Raw genomic sequence first — 12490 nt, forward strand, 5'->3', positions numbered from 1 at the left:
ACCAGGATTCTGAATTCATCTTCCAACCTCTCCAGATTCTGTGTGTGTGACATCATCAGACATTGCCAAGGAGCACAAATAGAAACATAACAAGCAGATGGTTGCTGATAGTGTCATAAGGGCTCCATTAGTGCTGCCTAGGAAACTGAGGCTGAAAGTTCTAGATCTCTGGTGCAGTGGTCACTTTCCTTGGAGACTTGGAAGGAGGCAGTTGGAGCTGTGTTAGCTTGTGAGAGCTGCAATTTCTTTACAAATTGGCATTTATTAGTGAGCTTGAATACTGCTACAACTGGTAAGGTCATTTATGTGTTAGAATGCTTGAATGAGGGTCTTATTTAGAGGTTTGTGGATGGGATACTCAGTCAAAATGTGACAGATACTTCTTCCCCTATGTTACAAGTGCTTTAGATTATAATACACTTGGAATTTGATGGATGGAATATCTGTGATGTTTTGAATCTAAAACATCATGTTAATATTAAACTTAAATAGAATATAGACATTGTTCTACCTCCAAAGGCCTGTGTATTTAAAGAATCCATGTGCGCTTACATAAACACACACACATGCTGGGGACAAATGATGAAACTTTACGTAAAGTTCAGGGACTAGTGTTTATGCATTAGGGGAATAGATGTGAGGTAATGTGGTTTTAGGTTAGAGGTTTAGGGTATAATAGTTAAGATTTTGAGGTACAGATTTAAGTGTTAAGGGTTTTGGGTATAATGTTAAGGAGTGAAAAGGTTAGGAGTGAGGGTTATGACGGTTATAAGTGCTAAGGTTTAATATTGTGGAATATACGGTATTAGGATTGACACTTTTGGGTATAGGGTTAATGGATTAAGGGAACAGCGATTAACACATTGAGTATAAGGTATAGGGCCTAAGGGGATGGCTTAAGTATTTCAGGAATCTTTTTAAGGTTATGGTGAAGAGGGTAAAAAGTGTAGGTTTAGGATTAAAGAAACCCTGATATTACATCTCTTTAATAATATAGAGGAACATGTTTTACATATGAGTAATGCTAATGAGTATTTTTAAATTTTTTTATTAATCTGTATGAAAAATATGCAGGTTAACTTTTCATACTAACATTGCACTCAATTTATTTCAATGGAACACACATGACTTTCCAGCCATCTATTTATCAGTAAACAACATGAATTATATAGGTACACAAACACATACACTCAAACACACACCTCTTGAGTATGTAGTTTTATTGATATCTATAATATTTCCTACGACAATCATAGATGTCTCTCTGATCCTCTTCTTTCTTAGCTTTAAACTAAGTACACATAGAATTTTGTTCACGAAGCACCAATTTAGATGATTTCTCATTTCAAAAAGATTATTATTTATGTTTACATGTTTAATTTGTTTATGATTGGTTGTGTTTGCTTGTATATTTTCAAAACATCTATAAATGTGGTAATTGAGCGTGAAGTGTTTTAATTGATAGGGGCTGAAGTCTGTACATATTACGACATACCTAATTTGTAAATTTCTTTCATTGACAAACATTCCCTTAGTGGTTCAGAGTTGATGTTCTGAAGTGAAAAATACTTTTGTTGATTTATTGTCTTCAAAATGTTACAGGCATCTCTAGTTTTTACTTAGCTATTTCGTTTTCTGATAAGTTGTGTTTGTTGCTGCACTGTTGGGCTGGTATTGTTGTTATTAAACTCTGCTCTTCCTTCTGTCTGTTCATGTGAGTCTTGTGTTTGAGGGCTGTCAGGTTGTACACCCGTGTTATGAACCTGTGCATTGGTAAGGTATAGGAGAAAAACGTATAGGCTGTGGGGAAAAGAAGAAAGATTACTTGTGTTCTGTTCAAACACTATTTGCCATCTAGAGATATCTAATATATGTTGACGTTAGGGTTGGGCTTGTCGACCTATCAAATAGGAAAAGGTGAGATACCTATGAGGTATATTTGCATCTAATCAATGTCAGGGGTGATGGTTTCAATATCTCTTGGTTAGCCTTACAACCTGCAGAAATATTACTATTTAGTGGGCTGGTAATATGAGTTCTAAATGTTAAAAGCAGCAACAGAATGAGTTGGTGTTCGAACTTGCCCTCTAAGCCAGGTCACCCCAGATTTTTGCCTTCCTTCGCTGAACACAGTTATGTTGGCTTTTAGGACTCTGTGCACATTGCTCCTGATAATCACTGGTACACTGATTGTGCTTTCCCTTTAAAGCAGAGTAAAATTGGCCTACACCTGACTGGTACATTTAATTTACTTGTAAAACCCTAGTACATGGCACTAAATGTACCCACTGCCTGTAAATTAAATGCTACTAGTGGGCTGTAGCACTCATTGTGCCCCCCCTCTCCCTAACTAAGGTAGCACTGCAAAACATATCTTACTTCTGCCACTAAATCTGTAGTACAGTTTTTAACTAAACTGCCATTTCAACCAGGCACAACATGCCTTTTGCTAGGCCTAAGCATTCTTGTTTAATACTTATAAGTCACCCCTAAGGCAAGCCCTAATAGCTCATATGGCAGGGTGCAGTGTATTTAAAAAGTAGCAAAGGTTTACTTCAGTTTTACATGCCCTGATAATGAGAATATCTTTAAGGCATGATTCACTGTCTCCCCTTTGTCACCCTGGACAGTTTTGAGCCAGATATAGGAAAGACTGAAATTTAGACAAATGGGACATCCCTCACCTGCAGACTGGCACTGAAAATAAAAGTAGTACCTTCAAAACCTCTCATCAGACCATTCCTTGACCTGTGTAAGATTAGGAAGAAGAACTGTCCTGCATTTGGAGATGGAAGATTGGACCTGCTTGACTTGGGCTCAGGCTCCAGGGAAGTGACTCCAAGAGTCAGTTGACTGACCTCCTGTTTGAGCTAAAGGGACAAGGCATGCTTCCAGGAGCCTCCCTGCAACTGCAAAGCTGACCAGCAGCAACTGGGCCTGCCTGAGCCCTGCTGCCGGCCTCTGCTGGAGTGAACTCTGATCCCCAATAGGTGTCCATCCAAGTCATGGACCCTTGGCTAGCATTAGAGTGTTCCCTTCTTGTCTGAAACCGCAAGCCCTGAGTCCCAGGTGAAGATTCTGAAGTTTTTGGCCACTGTGCGACTGCGAATGGACTCCTCATGTCACCCGACAACCATCTGCAATGCCTGCCAGCGTGAATCTCCTGCGACGACCTGCTCTTCATGTCCGCTCCTAGATCCCGCTCCACGCAAACAAATGATGGATGGGCTGCTGAATGAATCAAACATTGACACCCACTCAAGAGATCTGGGTTAAATTTATCGATATTTTGCTCCCAATGCCATCCCAGTTTAGACACAGCCATATGCAAACAGTCTTGACCCTGCATATCATGGTAACAGTCTAGACCAAACTGAAAAGCCAGGCCATCCTTGGACCAGACACAAGCATCCTAGGACCGATTTTGGAGTATCACCCCTCATCAGCCATGCTAGCTTCAATCCAGTGCGACAGTGAGCAAGGGACCCATGTCTGGGCATACCCGTCCCACTTAGGGTGAAAAGTGCTATGCAAACAAATGATGACTGGATGCTGAATTAATCAAACATTCATCCCCAGTCAAGAGATCTGGGTTAAATCCATTGTTTCTTTGCTCACCATGCCACCCCAGCTTAGACCCAACCATATACAAATCAGTCTTGATCCTGCTCCTCATGGAAACAGTCCAGCCCGAACTGTCAAGCAAGGCCTTCTCCGGACCAGAAGCAAGCATCCTAGGACCGGTTTCGGGGCATCACCCCTCATCAGCCAAGCTAGCTTGAATCCAGTGGCACAGCCAGCAAGGAACACACATCTGAGCTTACTCATCCCACTTAACCTGAAAAGTTCAGAGCAAACAAATGATGGACGGAATGCTGAATGAATCAAATGTTGACCCCCAGTCAAGTGATCTGCATTATAGCCATCGTTATTGTGCTCACTATGTCATCCCAGTTTAGACCAAGCCAAATGCAAAACAGTCTTGAACCTGCGTCTCATGGTAACCGTCTAGACCGAACTGAAAATCCAGGCCATCCTTAGACCAGACACAAGCATCCTAGGACCGATTTTGGAGTATCACCACTCATCAGCCATGGTAGCTTCAATCCAGTGCAACAGTGAGCAAGGGACCCATGTCAGGGCATACCCGTCTCCCTTAGGGTGAAAAGTGCTATGCAAACAAATGATGGAAGGAATGCTGAATGAACCAAACATTCATCCCCAGTGAAGAAATATGGGTTAAACCCGTTGCTCTTTTGCTCTCCATGTCATGCCAGTTTAGACCCAGCCATATACAAATCAGTGTTGATTCTGCTTCTCATGAGAACGGTCGAGCCTGTACTGTCAAGCAAGGCCTTCCTTGGACCAGAAAAAAGTATCAAAGGACCAATTTCGGAGCATCACCCGTCATCAGCTAGGCTAGCTTAAATCCAGTGGCACAGTCAGTAAAGGACACACATCTAGGCTTACTCATCCCACTTACGGCAAAAGTGCTCAGCAAACAAATGATGGACGGAGAGCTGAATGAATCAATCATTCACTCCCAGTCAAGATAACCAGCACCAGCACAGTAGACTGCAATGACTGCCAAAGAGAATCTCTAGCAACATCAATAGATTTGGGATTTGTCTTGCGTTGTGTTATCACTTTGTTACTTTGTTTGCATGCTGCATAAGTACTATGCACATTAACCCTATCTTAAGCATAAGTGATCTTGTGCCAAGGCACTAGAGGGTAAGCACAGGTTTACTTAGTGACTTTTGTGGTTAACCAGACAAGGATTATGTTTATTACTTGAGTGATGCTTCCACCCCTCTCACCCAGTTTCTAACACTTGGTCAGTTTAAATTAATTGTTTATGAATGAAGCCAAAGCAGAGTTATCAGTACATGCCTGGAAGGTCTTTCAGGTGCAAGGAATTCTTTTAAATGAGCCCACATGGATGACCTCAGAATGAATCTATCCATTGTGGCAGAGGGGCCAGTGACGCAGGGTTTTCAATTATCTCTATCCAGACCTTTTCAAATGATTGTCGCTAATGGTGCTTAAATCAGACATTTTAACATAACACTCTTAGGCTAAACAAGACCATAGGAATTTCATGTGCACCTTGCAAAAAAAAGTTATTGCAACAAAGTGCCATCATCAATTGTATATTTTCCCCAAAATAAATTAGCCATAAAGGACACTTTACAGTTCTTCAAAGTTGAACCACAAAGGGCCATCACCCTTTACATGTTGTTTTGTTCCTATTAGCGGAATAATATTTATAGTGACATTATCCATTTAACCCACTAATACATTTTAAAGCTGATTATTGACTTAGATCTCTTGCAATTTCTCATGCATCAACTAAACATTTCAGACTAGCGATCATTTAACACAACTGCCATGTTTTGCACGCAGGGGTCCTAGGTAGAATCAAATAGATGATGAGATGGAAGCTTGAGTTGTCTATGATCAGGGCTGGACTGAGAACCAACAGCAGTATCAATATTTCCCTCATAGACCATATTATTTACATCCAATGATTTTTTTTTACAATTCCCAATTCTAATTCCAAAAGTACACCCTTAGACGCTTAGGTTTTTATCAAAATATATTTTTATTTATATCAAAAGATTTATTATAAATTATTTTTTATTTTTCTCTTTTTGTTATTTTAACATCACATCCATTTATCTAGTAACAGAATGAAGGCTTCAGTCCTCCAGTACATATGTTCATCGATACATATACTTCTTGTAATTCATGCTACTCATAAAAAATACAGATAAAAAACACGTATTACTACACCCCCCTGGATCTCTTCACTCATACACTCTAATACAAACTTTCATACCACTCCTTTCATTCTCAAAACAACCTATATCCCAACTTGGTACTCAAGATGTCTCAGTAACAAAGTATGAGACTCCGCACTAGAATGGTCTACGCGCGTTTCGGTGGGTTAAATGTTGTTCGACAACCACCTTCTTCAGGACCTTGTTAGGTATCACACTTGTATCTTGCCAGGGGACATGTGAGTCTCAGACTCAAACGTCCTTATGGTGAAGGTTTTCTTCTAATAGTCGGAGTTCTCCGTTTAACGACAAGGGATGTCTAGGTCCTATTTTCTAAAATGATAGGTTTAAGGGACCTCATTAAGTTTGCTAATGACACCATGTTTAAATCAATAACCTATTGAGGGTTGCTTCCATAATTACAACTTACCCATAAGAGTGTCAGGTACACATAATTCCCAAAATCCACTGCTCTATTTCAATCTTGTAAGGGCTCAGTGTTTGTATTGTCCTGAGGTGCTATGATAATGTCCTCATAAATTCCAATGGATCAAATCCGTCACGTAGATGTTTTCATAGTGACTTGTTATGGTCCAGTAATTCTTGTCTAATACCCTTTCTTATTTTCATCGTAAGAACCAAAACAAGACCCGGCAAAGTGCTCGGCGGATCGCCTGGGGGGTTAGGGGTGCGACCTAGCTGTTTGCCAGTGCCGGTTTCGGACGATTTTGTTACAGGGTCCGATATTATAGATGTGCTGCAAAAACGGCCCTGTAACAAAAACAACACCCCACAGGCCAAAAACCATCCCTCACACTGGCGGCCCACCGGGGAAAAACCTAGTGCCCGCTATGCCCAGTCTGGCCCTGTCTATGATTCATCTCAGAACCCTGAGGCAAAAGCCATTGCCTTACTCATTGATAAGCCTGATATTTTGCCTCCCACCACACCTCTCTTTAAATCTTTTTCCTGCCAAAATATAAAAACATTATTGCTGGCCTCTGGCTACCCTACCACATTTCTCTCTAGAGCTTTCCTTTCCTTCCTTGCTCCAAGTTGAGCTCTCTGATCTTCATCCAATGCTGACAGGCTCTCTGAGAGCCATGGCAGGATAACCTGGAACTGATTTATCAGTTTGCAACAGTATGAAACAACTTTTTTCTCCCAGTTTTTCTGTCATAGCAATAACAGGATTTGGAATTCGGTATTCATGCTAATGGCTCTCCCTTATAGGATGTATGACGTTACAACGCACACTTTTACAACGCACACCTTTACAATGCATTTTTTACACCGCAAAATCCATTACAACGCACACCATTACAACGCATACCATTACAACGAATTCTTAGAAACTACCTTTACAACGCATTCCACTACAACGCATACTACATTTACAACGCATACCATTACAACGCATTACATTACATTGCATATAAGGTAAGTGTTGGATAGTGTAGGGGTTAAAATTACTATTCTAACTCCAGGGGGTGCAACAGTAGGGAAAGTGTTGGATAGTGTAGGGGTTAAAATTGCTATTCTAACTCCAGGGGGTGCAACAGTAGGGTAAGTGTTGGATGGTAATTTATGCGTTATAATGGTATGCGTTGTAACGACTGCGTTGTAATGCTATGCGTTGTAGTAGTGTGCGTTGTAGTGTCATGCGTTGTAATGACTGCGTTGTAAATGCATGCGTTGTAATAGATTTTGCGTTGTAAAAGTTTTGTTGTAATGGTAGTGCATTGCAAAAGTTGCGTTGTAAAGGTTGTATACCTCCTTTATAGTCATGCATAGCAAAATATTAATGGCTAGTGAACAAGTCACATAACAGACTAGATATTTCACAGAGTCAGGTCAGCGGTAAAATGTTTGAGTCTGGTGCGCAAGGCACAAATATTTATTTATAAAGTTTTGTATAGCGCCAACGTGACCCTCACAAGTATCAGAGCGCTTCACAATTTTGGGTAAGAGGGATACAGTATTGGGAGGCAAAATATTCATTACATAATTATGCAAGACACGTGCAGGACTCCTGTAGGTGTTGGAATTCATCACATATGGGTACAGTAATGGGTGAGGAACATTCGAACATATGTATGTACAGTGCATGTTAACGATGTTGTTCACGATGTGTGGGAGTAGCTTCTGAATGTAAGTCTGAATTTCTTTTCCCACTCACGCAAGACCTTGAATTCTAATGTTGCAGCAAGATGGGCTTTCCAGATCCCCTTGCTCTAAAGCTTTTTACCCTTTGATAACACTCCAGATTGTGCCGACTTCATCATTTATTGGTTAAAGAAACTTTTGGAGGAACTCGTGTGATATTTGACTTATATGATTGATTATCCAGCCAAGAGTTGTTAGCCCAGCTGTTTAGTTTGTTGCCCACTACTAAGTTTGATTTTATCCGTGTTAAGCACTGGATAGGAAACAGACTCAAAAGAAGCCAAAAGGCCTAAAAGAATCAGGAATGCAACAGATGGAGGGCATCCAACAGGGACGTCAAGACTTAATCAGAGGAGTGCATTGGTCTAAAAACTGATTCTTGCGGGCTGAGCAATTATTTTCTAAATAACTTGATAACTGATTATTAGCCAGGCTTTGCATCAGTTTGGTGGCAAACGATAAAATGATACATGTCGGTAATTGACGTAAACTTTAGTATGCTCCAAAGACAGCAGTATTTTTTGCCACCCATTAGGTACCTGGCCTGATACATTAATTCTGTAAGTTTAATTCAAATAATTTCACAAACTGTGTGAATGATCTTCATCTTACAGATATCCCAAAGAGATCTTGATAATATCTATTTCAGCTGCTCAAGTAGCTCTTCCTATTTTATAGGCTTAAAATGCATAAAAGTGTTTCCTTGAGAAGTAGGGTCCAGTTAATATGTTATTGAGAGGTCTGCAGAGGGTGAGCTAATTTCTAAAATGCTTCCTGCAAAAAAAGTGGTAGAGTTAGTTGTGTAAAGTGTAGGAGGGCAGAGACTTACATCTTTCACAGTGCGTGGGCCAAACTCTCTAACAATCTCCAAAATCTGTCAAATCCGAGAGGTGAACTGATTACTCTGAGCACAAATTGAGTCGAATGTTTTGTTTTAATGTCTATTTTATAGGTTTTCAAATCTGGAAATGGCATTCTTATTAGAGTTTGAGTTAAAACCTTTCCTCCAGTGTCTTTAGACTTTCTTACATGCCTTCTAGCAACATCAATTTGCTATTGATACACACTTCATACAACTTTCAAGAGGACAACAGAATCAAGACCAGATGCATCAGGTGGATGATTGAACAAGGGAGGGTAGAAATTTGCAGGTTTGAGCCACAATCGACAGGAGTTTCCAAGGCACTAAAAGCCCTGGTAGTGGGAGCTAGATTGGACAACATTTTCAAGGATGTCAAGTGGTGTGGGTATTCTACGTTTAAGTGGTTTTATTTTAAAGCTATGCAGTACAGTCAGTGGGGAGTACGCTTTAAACTATGCATAATCCTTCCCTACGGTCTTGACAAAAACTGAGATTTTCATAGACATTGCAGAAAGAAGCTAGGAAAATTACCATTCTTTTCTTAAGATGATGAGACAAATAGTTCCTTAATGGATTTCCACCTTTTACTCAATGGTTGGAAAGTATGACTTGGGGGCTCAATGAAAGCAACAGGTTGCTGTGACAGTCATGGCTACATGGATGATGCTAGATCAAATAAAATTGGCATGGCATGCTGCTGTTTTAAGGCGTCTGGTAGGCATCAGACTGGATCCAGATATTTAAAAGCAGCAGTACTCTTGTATACCAGTAGATGGTGGTGCTCACCTCCGTGCTGACGTTGTTCCACTCCAGAAGACTTGGGTGTAAATAACCACCATCCAAGTGTGCTGATGCCAGTTCCTTTGTATACATGCTTTTTGAGGCGGAAACAGGGCTTACTCCTCCTCTTTTTGACAACTATTTTTCTCCCAAAACGTTCTTTTTCAGAGTCCCAGGGACAATATGTCACCTACCAAAACAACAGGGCTTAAACATTTCAGGGAATGTTGAAAACCAATGTCTGTGACAGATCCCCATGAACTATGTCTGTGATGCCTAGGGGCTGAGGAGGTCCTTGACCTGACCCTACCTACAACAGAAGTGAAAACTAACATCTTGACAAACAAGTTACATACATTCCATAACGCTTTAGCTGGTAGAGACTCTATCTAGACGCTGATTCTTTATATGAGAATATTCCCTAGTGTCAGACTGCATCCTGAATATTTTTTTGCAATTTCCCCTTGCATGCTGGTAGTTGGCATCGTTTGCCACTGCATCGTATTGTTGGCGTAGTCACCAGCAGATGTGACATTCGCGGTGCCAACATAGGCCCCGCCTCAGGGAGCAAACCTCCGTTCATAAGTCTTTTTTTATTTTTAATCCTTGCAATTTATTATGATATGAGCTTTGCAAAAGGAAGAAACGAAAAGAAGATGTGTACAAAGAATGTGCTTGTATTGTGGTAAATCTGGATATTATCTAAAAGATTGTCACAGTAAACATAGAATTTTCAAGAGTCAAATACAGATGCCTTCAGTTAGAAAGGTTACAACCAGTGGAAAACTGAGCGCCCGACAATAAATGGTGCGGCCTTGTTGAGTGAAGATAAGCAGTTTGTCACAAAATAGGCAGCTAATACTATGTAGTGACTGATTACTCATTTAGCAGTTCCTAACAAAATTATTTTATCCAATGAACAAGGTGAATTGGTTTCAGGACTTCAGGTCAGGTTTAGGTGTCTCAGGGAATTATATGGTTATCAAGTTTGGACAATCATTAGAGATACCTTTGATCACTAAGAATGTTCCTGCAGAGGTTAGGGCAGTAGATGGTTCAGCATTGCCTTCAATGTTAATATATGCACACAATCTTTGTGGTGGGTTTTGCCAGTCACTAGAAATAAAATAGTTTTGATCTGATTGATGCCCCTCATTAGGTCGAGCCTTGCTATTGCGTAAGCAATCGCTATGCGAGATTATAGTAAGGGGAAAAGAAAAGTCTACCAAAGACCTCTGGAATGCGGTTTATGGCCAGTGCATGTGAGGCATTAAAGTGTGAAGCAAGCATCTGGCATTGACTTGAAAGCAGCAGACTGCTTTGCCAGCACGCGCTTGGCCTCACTTCCTACTCCCCCTCTTACAGCAATTAACTTTCGTTCACTCACACCCCATATGCTCGTTCCCTCCCACCCTTCCTTTGATGTCCGCTTTTCTTGTTTTCTCCTCCCTACCCCTCTCTCTCCACCCTCCAACTCTACCCTCCACCCTCCAACTCCACCCTCCAACTCCAACTCAACCCTCAAACTGCAACCTCCAACTCCAACTCCACCCTCCAACTCCACCCTCCAACTCCACCCTCCAACTCCTACTCCACACTCCAACTCCAACTCCACCCTCCAACTCCACCTCCACCCTCCAACTCCACCCTCCAACTCCAACTCCACCCTCCAATGCCACCCTCCACCCTTTAACTCCACCCTCCAACTCCACCCTCCAACTCAAACTCCACCCTCCAACTCCACCCTCCAACTCCACCCTCCAACTCCAACTCCACCCTCCAACTCCACCTCCACCCTCCAACTCCACCCTCCAACTCCAACTCCACCCTCCAACACCACCCTCCACCCTTTAACTCTACCCTCCAACTTCACCCTCCAACTCCAACTCCACCCTCCAACTCCACCCTCCAACTCCACCCTCCAACTCCACCCTCCAACTCCAACTCCACCCTCCAACTCCACCCTCCAACTCTACCCTCCAACTCTACTCTCCAACTCACAACCTCCAACTCCACCCTCCAATTCCAATTCCAACTCCACCCTCCAACTCCACCCGCCAACTCCAACTCCACCCTCCAAATCCAACTGCACCCTTCAACTCCACCCTCCAACTCCACCCTCCACCTTCACCCTCCAACTACACCCTCCAACTACACCCACCAACTACACCCTCCAACTCCACCCTCCAACTGCAACCTCCACCCTCCAACCCACCCACCACACTCCAACCCCACCCTCCAACTGCACCCTTCAACTCCACCCTCCCACTCCACCCTCTAACTCCACCCTCCAACTCCACCCTCCAACTCCAACTCCACCCTCCAACTCCACCCTCCAACTCCACCCTCCAACTCCAACTCCACCCTCCAACTCCAACTCCACCCTCCAACTCCAACTTCACCCTCCAACTTAACCCTCCAACTCCACCCTCCAACTCCAACTCCACCCTTTAACTCCACCCTCCAACTCCAACTCCAACTCCACCCTCTAACTCCACCCTCCAACCTCAACTCTACCCTCCAACTCCACCCTCCAACTCCACCCTAAACTCGACCCTTCAATTCCACCCTCCAACTCCACCCTCCAACTCTATCCTCCAACTCCAACTCTACCCTCTAACTCCATCTCCATCCTCCAACTCCACACTCCAACTGCAACTCCACCCTCCAACTCCACCCTCTAACTCCACCCTCAAACTCCAACTCCACCCTCCAACTCCACCCTCTAACTCCAACTCCACCCTCCAACTCCGACCTACAACTCCAACTCCACCCTCCAACTCCACCCTCCAACTCCAACTCCACCCTCCAACTCCACCCTCCAACTCCAACTCCACCCTCCAACTCTACCCTCCAACTCCACCCTCCAACTCCACCCTCCAACTCCAACTCCAACTCC

General features: G+C 42.5%; 1 protein-coding gene across 1 annotated transcript in view; it reads left to right on the top strand.

Moving 5' to 3' along the window:
- The first annotated feature begins 275 nt into the window (after positions 1-275).
- Positions 276-12490, top strand: part of LOC144798065 (uncharacterized) — a 104176-nt gene continuing 91961 nt past the window's right edge. The window contains exon 1 of the mRNA XM_078668838.1: positions 276-292. The gene's annotated coding sequence lies outside the window, so the exon portion shown is untranslated. The remainder of the gene's footprint in view (positions 293-12490) is intronic.

Source organism: Lissotriton helveticus, chromosome 12 (genome assembly GCF_964261635.1).
Source record: "Lissotriton helveticus chromosome 12, aLisHel1.1, whole genome shotgun sequence".
Taxonomy (NCBI): domain Eukaryota; kingdom Metazoa; phylum Chordata; class Amphibia; order Caudata; family Salamandridae; genus Lissotriton; species Lissotriton helveticus.